At 38.9% G+C, this 7,769-nt stretch overlaps 1 long non-coding RNA gene across 1 annotated transcript; it reads right to left on the bottom strand.

The window, feature by feature from the left end:
• Positions 1-1,728: 1,728 nt before the first annotated feature.
• LOC122088162 lies at positions 1,729-4,310 on the bottom strand. The gene is made up of 3 exons (XR_006142990.1): positions 4,121-4,310; positions 3,219-3,290; positions 1,729-2,068 (listed from the first exon to the last, which is right to left on the bottom strand). It is a non-coding gene; the product is annotated as an uncharacterized LOC122088162 (long non-coding RNA).
• Positions 4,311-7,769: the final 3,459 nt, after the last annotated feature.

Here is a 7,769-nt window from a genome sequence, read left to right as displayed (position 1 = left end):
CCTTTACCGGACTCCTCCTCCACACATTGGACATATCACTTTTATGCTCAAATTTAAAGAGAATAAAGCCTTTCCCCATAGGAGCAAGGGATACCCTTCCTCTTAAATTGCAAGATTCTATTGCTTCTCTGCGAATATCATTCATTGCGAAAAAACGAAAATTCGTTCTTCCAATAAGGGAAAAGCGAAAACCAAGAAGCCTTTCCTCATAAGCTTCTTGAGGGACTACTATCTTAGTTAACGTACCAGCATGAATAGGGTCAGGAAGAGATTCAACATCTGGTAAAGCTGGTAAAGCATTACCAACAATGCTGGAATAGCTAACCTTTGATGCTACCAAAGGATTTTCTTCTTGAACCACCCCCATAGTTCTATTTCCCTCAGATCGCATAACCTCTGGCAAGTTTTCTATAGTCGACAGCAGCCCATAGTTAGGTGGCCGATCACAGTCTTCCAAAACCCTATCTCCACCATCAGAGCTTCTCTCTCCACCCATCATTTTCATAAACACACTTCCCCAGTTCCCACTTCTAATTCTAGCAATAGTATCTCTGTCAGAAACAAAAGTATTATCCTCTTTCTTTACTTTACGAATAGTATTTTTTACTCTTCTAATTTTTGTGTAAAGGTGGAAAAACTGGGAGTTCCTATCACTTTCCTTCAACCATCTGATTCTAGATTTCTCTGCCCATAATTTTTCATATTTTTTAAATCCAAAAGATACTCAGTTTTATCATCAGCTTCTTTCCCGAACAAAGCATCATCTAGACCCTGAGAATCAATTTGTTTCTGAATCTGAGAAAGGGCCTCCTTAGTCCTGACTAACTCAATTTCAAAATTAGGAAAATTATTCCTAGACTGAGATTGGATAATAGGCTTTAGCCTTTTCAATTTTTGAGTTAGCACATATATAGGAGATCCCACCATCCTCTGCTCCCATGCTTCAATGACCATCCCCAAGAAAGAATCATTTTCCATCCAGAATTTATGGAAACAGAATGGACAGTTTGGAGGTTTTGGACTCACCTCAAAGGCTAGTAATATTGAGCAGTGATTAGAAAATTCTCTCTGAAGAACCATTTGGGCACAATCTTGGAAATGAGATAGCCAAGCCTCATTACAAACCCCCTGTCCAAAACTGTAGCCACATTCCCTCTTCGCCTATTATTGGTCCAAGTAAATTTAGCACCCTAGGAAGGCAGATGAATTAGATCACACGCATCAATCATAGGAGAGAACTTGACCGCGGACCCCATACTAAATGCACCAGGATCCCTTTTCTCATGCGATGATAGCCTAGCATTAAAGTCTCCCACCATCATCCATGGCTCAGTTAAAGAAGCCACAACAGCTAAATCAGTCCATAGTCCCCTGTGAATTGATCTAAAGCAACTGACATGGATCACTGAGATTTTAACCATCTCATTTCTCCAATTTACATTCACAGTGATCTGTTGTTCTGAAGTTGAAACAACAGTAGGAATGACAGTAGGCTTTAAAATACCTTTCCTCTATAACAGCCATAAATTTGAAACTTTCCTAGCCCTTGAGATACATATAAAATCAATATCAAATCCCATCTTATCGAAAAGTCTGATAGGGAAACCCGACGAATTAGTCATGGGTTCAACTAGACATAAAAATGTCACACCCAGCCTCCACTCACTTGAAGGTGGGTGACATGGACACACTCACTTGTTCACAATCCATCCAAGATCCACAATGCAGTACTTTAAGTGCATAAATCTATGAAATGATTCTACGATTACAAGATAATAATAATAGTCAAGTATATATAACTACTGAAGTCTAATGATATTGATCATATTTACTAAAAGAGTTTTTACAACAGAAGTCATAATTACGGTTATGCCGCTAGGGCTACTTCTGATGTGTAAAACAAAAGGGTCAAAAGGAAGATGATACTCTCATCTTTAGCATGCTCTGAATGCACAGTCGTCACATACGCAACCGTCCTCATGGGCATCTAACTCCTCATCCCAGAGGTCACCTCCGTAGAGAGTCGGCTCCTCAGCTACATACTCCAGGTGGTTACCTGAATCAACATCTAAAAATGGGGCAACAATGGGGGTGAGCTTCCACGAAGCCCAGTGAGGGGTACACAAACAATCACAACATTCCATAAAAATAGAGACAAGTATAAATGCTCAACCACAACAATATTAATAAAATTAGATGAATGCAATGACATGATCCAATTATTAATAAACAATTATAAGCAACAGATTCTAAGTCCAAAATGGGTATTAGTGCTACTGCAACACAGGGGATATCCCTGGTTCACTGGTCCAGAGAACCCCTTCGGCCTTCCAGCGATATACCCCAATTGCGAGTCAGGAGCCTGCGGTTCTGGTCTGGAGAACCCCTTTGGCTACCCACAAACTTCTAATGAATAATCCCATCCTACAGCCACGGTCCCAGTGTAGAGAACCCCTTTAGGTCATCCGAGCTGTAAGACAGTCACGGTCTTAGTCCGGAGAACCCCTTCAGGTCTCCGTGCTATGCTGTGGGATAGCCAATACATAAACCCCCATTGACAAAGGTTGTAGCACCCGGGTTATTTTCCTAGCCCAACAGATTCTAAGTCAATATTGGGCATTAGTACAACTGCAACATAGGGGATATCCATGGTTCATCGTTCTGGAGAACCCTTCGGTCTTCCAGCTATATATGCTAGTTACGAGTCAAGTGCCTACAGGTTCCGATCCGGAGAACCCCTTCGGCTACTCTCAAATCCCTTTGAATAATCCCACCCTATAGCCACGGTCCCAGTCTGGATAACCCCCTTTGGGTCATACGAGCTGTAGGATAGTCACGGTTCTGGTCTGGAGAACCCTTCAGGTCTCCGTGTTGTGCTATGGAATAGCCAATACACAAACCCCTATTGGCAATAGTTGTAGTACTAGGGTGGTTATCCTAGCCCAATGCATTCTAACATGCCACATTCCATATCATAGTCATACTCATACACACACCATCATACCATTATGCAATACCACATTCACTAAATAGAACAAGTTTACAATATGCAATCCATCATGACCATAATCATAAACATCATGTTTGTTAAATAACAATATCATCAATATCTATGATTCAATATTCAATCAGAAAACTAATTTAACATGCAATTACCATAAACACATGCATGAGTTACATGTTATAAACAGGCCATAAATAACACAAAATCCCTTCACCTCGAGTGTTAGGGGATGATGGACAGCCGATGGCCTTGCGCTGCATTGTCTTGTCACCTCTTGGTTCTACTCCTAGGATACATAAGAATTTCAAGAAAATAAATGATCCGTAGAAAAATGAGACCCTAGGCACATGTTCTAGCTTCATTTCTTATTTCTCTTTTCTTTGAAATTATTCTCAAATTGGGAGTTTTATGACTATAGGGCTGATTTATATGTGGGGGATGTTTATCCACCTCAATTAACTTCGATTAAGTATATTCAATGGGTTAGTTAAGATAGGTTTACACAATGCACTCAAATTCCCCCAAGTTCATGTAGCGACTAAGCTAAATTTGGGAATTTCGGTTAAGGGTTTATGTGGTGACCACCAATGGCCTATGTGATCACCCAATCCACTATACATATATTTAATTTCATTTACCCAACTCAATTTTGGGTTTGAATGGTGGGATATAGAGGATTTTGGCAAAATCCACCATTTCTAGGGTTTAGTTACCCAAATTGGGGATTTTAAGTGGGAAAATCATGAAGGAGAATTCATAGACTCAAATTGATCCATCAATCTTGCTAGGATAAGTCTCCTACACTAAACCCCTCTCCCAATTTGTAGCCTTGACAAGAGGGAATGTGGATTTTAGGAAATTTCCCCATTTCTAGGTTTTGTGTTGCCCAAATTAATGTTTGAAATGGGGATTTCACTAGGGAGGGTTCATGGGTTCAAATTGAAAAATTAATCTTGCTAAGACAAGTCCCCAAAATCAAATCCCACTCCCAAATTAGAAGTTTGACAAATGGGGGCTGAGAATCGGTTGGGGGGTTTTCTCCATTGGCTCAAATGGAAGGGAGAGAGAGAGAGAGAGAGATGATACAATTAGAAGGTAGACAGGGAGGTGGCTTACCTTAGATGGGTAGGTGCCCCCCTTGCACCTCTCTTCTTCCTCTTCCTTTGCTCTTTTCCTTCTTCTTCTTCTTCTTCTTCTCCTTTTCCCTTCTCTTGCTTTTAGTTTGGTAGGAATGAAAGGAATGGGCAAAGACTTCTATTTATATAGTCATTTAAGTTACTAAGGGTTATTTGGCAAAATAATGGGTTTCTACCCTTGACTAGTTTAACTTATAATTTGGAATAACGGGCCCACCTTGGGATGTCCCAATATATTAATCTATTTCTAATTATGTTGTTCCATCCTTAGGATTGGGTTTGAGTTACCCGGGTGCAAGTGGTCGGGCCCCACCTCATAGTATATTTTATTATTTAAGCCTCAGGAATTTTCCCGTGAGGTGTGAGGGCTTGACTAACATTTTTCCTCTGTATTTGGAAACCTTTTCAATTTTAAGGCATGAGTCGCAGGTGCAAGTGGGATCATCCTTCCCTTCCCGGAAAAATACGGCTGCTACCCAATATTCATTGGTATTGGTGTCCTTCGACACCTCATTTCTACTTTTAAAATAGGAATTTTAGGGCTCAGGTATAACAAAAAATCTGGAGTTTTCTCCCTTACTAAATTCCTTTAGGCCATACGAGCCTCACATTCCAAAATAAAACCTTCATACCTTACTTCTTTGCAATGGCAATATGATCAGACCTTTTTGTCTGCTTCATACTGACTAATGCCTTCTCTTTCCTGCGTTTTTGATTAACACATCACATTATATGTAGAAGGTGGAGGTGATCGATTTTTTCTATCCATTGTTCATGAGAACTGTTTAAGGAGTAATAGGCGTCAATTGTGGTGTGACATCTGCTCTATTTCGAGAGCAGGAATTCCTTAGATGGTTTTTGGGGATTTTAATGCCTACCTTTTTCTCATGAGAAATGTGATCCAGGGCAGATCAATTTGGGGTTGTCGGAAGAGTTTGCAGCTATGATGGATTTGTGCATGCTTGTTTCAATTCCATCTTCAAGGCTGAAATTCACCTGGTTGAATAATAGGAGAGTGGGGAATGTTCATACAGTGCTTGATAAGAGTTTTTGCAATGAGACATGGCTGGAGGGTTCTGCCTTGCGGGTATTTTGATTACTCGCCAATTATTATATCATGTAATGAGGTTCCTTGGCCAACAAACATTCCTTTTCGTATGGATAGAATTTGGGCTATTCGCTATGACTTTAAGGGTGTTGTGAGAGACTCTTGGGAGATCCCTATGAGGGGCACAACTATTTTTATAGTGATGAGAAAGCTCCAAAGATTAAAAAGTCCTCTAAGGGCCTGGGCGCGTGAAGCTTTCCTAAAGTGGACCTTGAAGTTGATAGAACAAAGCTGGTTTAGAGCAAGTTTATAATTCTATGGAAGTGGATGGGTTTTCTGAAATTCTTTTTGCTCAAGAGCAAGCTGCCAAAAGAGAATATGATTCGGCTATGGGACTTCATGAGAAGATTTGGGCTGAAAAGTCTCACGTTAAATGGCTGAAAGAAGGTGATCGCTGCTTAAAATACTTTCATCTTTCAACCAAGATTCGTCGAGGATGGAATATGATTCAAGAATTACAGTCTGAGGATGGGGGGTTCATACTGACCAATCGGTCATTGGTGAGAAGCTTGTTGAACATTTTGAAAATTTCCACAAGCGTGGAAATTTCACCAAGGTTAATGAGTTAATTTCTGTTATCCCTGAGCTGGTTACTCCTAAAGATAATGATATGTTGACAAAGGTCCCTGACTCTGAGGAAATTTAAAAAGTTGTATTTAATCTAGACCCATCCAGCGCTCTAGGCCCCGATGGCTTCCCAGGTACTCCATTTTGGACTTGCTAGGATATAATGGGAAGGGAGGTATGTCTTGCCATTAAGATTTTTTTTTTTTTTATTGAAGGAGTGATTATTTTTTTTTTTTTTATTGAAGGAGTGATTACAAGAGGGGTAAACTGTAATTTTTTTACATTAATCCCAAAAATGGATAACGCTCGAAAGGTTGGGCAGTTTCACCCTATTTGTTTAGGGAATTTTTTCTTTAAAATGAGTCCCAAGATCCTTTCATTTTGTCTCTCTTTGGTTTTGCATCAGCTGATTTTAGAACAACAGGGAGTATTCCGAAAAGGAAAAATAATTTTTTCCAATATTGGAGTGGCATCAGAGCTTACGAATATGATGTTTTCCAAGACCCATGGAGGCAACATGGGCCTTAATCTAGATGTTCATAAGGCTTTTGAAACAGTAGAATGGGAATTCTTATTCGATGTACTCCGGAAATTTGGGTTCTCGTAGGTTTGGATTGGCGGGATACATCAAATTCTTGTATCCTCAAAGATTTCAATTCTTGTAAATGGTGGTGTAGGTATCATGGACCTCCGCCCCCCCCCCCCCGCGGGATCGTGATATGGCGCGTGGCGCGTGTACACACGCTAGGGTTCGACCCTAATGAGATGAGATAGTATCCCCTGGTCATCAAATGCCAAGGGGGGATACACGTTATGGGTAAAAGGGAGTAGCCACCTAGAAAGGGTCTGAGACCCATAAATGTCTCCCCCAATCAAGGGAGAGAGACTAATGACTCTGATGGATAAGGCTGGTTTACACCAAGATTCTGGACAAGTGTCAAGTGACTGACTGGGAAGGTGTTAGGCACCTAGTCTGCCCGGCCCTAAGGCCGGTTTCTTTTTGTTTGACCAAAGTTTGTTTGTACCCTACTAACTAGTCCTAAATCTAGGTCACTGAAAACCCTAAACTAGGTATCTAAGTATGACATGTGAAAACCCTAAGCCATGTGTCTATGTTATGCTAACCTAGGTGATAATGCAAATAATGAAATGATTATGCTAATTAAATATTAAAAACCCTAAATGATTTGATTAACGAATTATGAGTCATAGATTAAGCTAATTAAGTAAACTTAGACCTAGGATTAGTTTAGCAACTTATGAAATCCTAAATTAAACTAATTCGATTAATTGAGCCTGACCTAGATGGATGATCAATGAATTTGTGAGATCCTAAATTGAATTAATTACAGTGATTAAACCTAATCCCTAGTAATTTGTGAAATAAATTATTGCAATCCTACTTAATCTAATTGGTAAAAAAGATTTTTAAATTAAATGGGGCCTAATTAAATTAGAAAAGTTAAATGGGCTAATTACATTAAATGAATGCATTTTTTCTAATCTACCTAATCTAGTATAGGAGGATTAAACTAAACCTAAGGTTTAATTAAATTAATTATGAAACCTAATTGGACTAATTATGTCTACTTTAAGCTAATCTTAAGATGAGTTAAACATTTTTCAAAACCCTAGTTAATCTAATGAGAAGAGAATATTTTAACTAATTAATCTAGTTAATTATCCTACATTAAATAACTAATTAGTTGATTGATTAAAATAAACAAACCCCTAGAGGGAAAAAGATTGGTAATTACACAAGTTTAATAAATTGAATTGAATGAAGAAATCAAATGCAATGAGTTAAAAAGCTAAATTAACAAACCACAATTAAATAAACAACAGTTGAAATGACTAATTACATTAACTAAGTTACTTTAATTAATCTAAATTAGTACTACACTAATGCAAGTGAATGTTGGAGTACAAAAGATAGGAGATAGTAGGAAAACCC

Source organism: Macadamia integrifolia, chromosome 9 (genome assembly GCF_013358625.1).
Source record: "Macadamia integrifolia cultivar HAES 741 chromosome 9, SCU_Mint_v3, whole genome shotgun sequence".
Classification (NCBI taxonomy): Eukaryota; Viridiplantae; Streptophyta; class Magnoliopsida; order Proteales; family Proteaceae; genus Macadamia; species Macadamia integrifolia.
The sequence above is the reverse complement of the archived record's forward strand: the minus strand, read 5'-3'. Positions and strand labels throughout refer to the sequence as shown.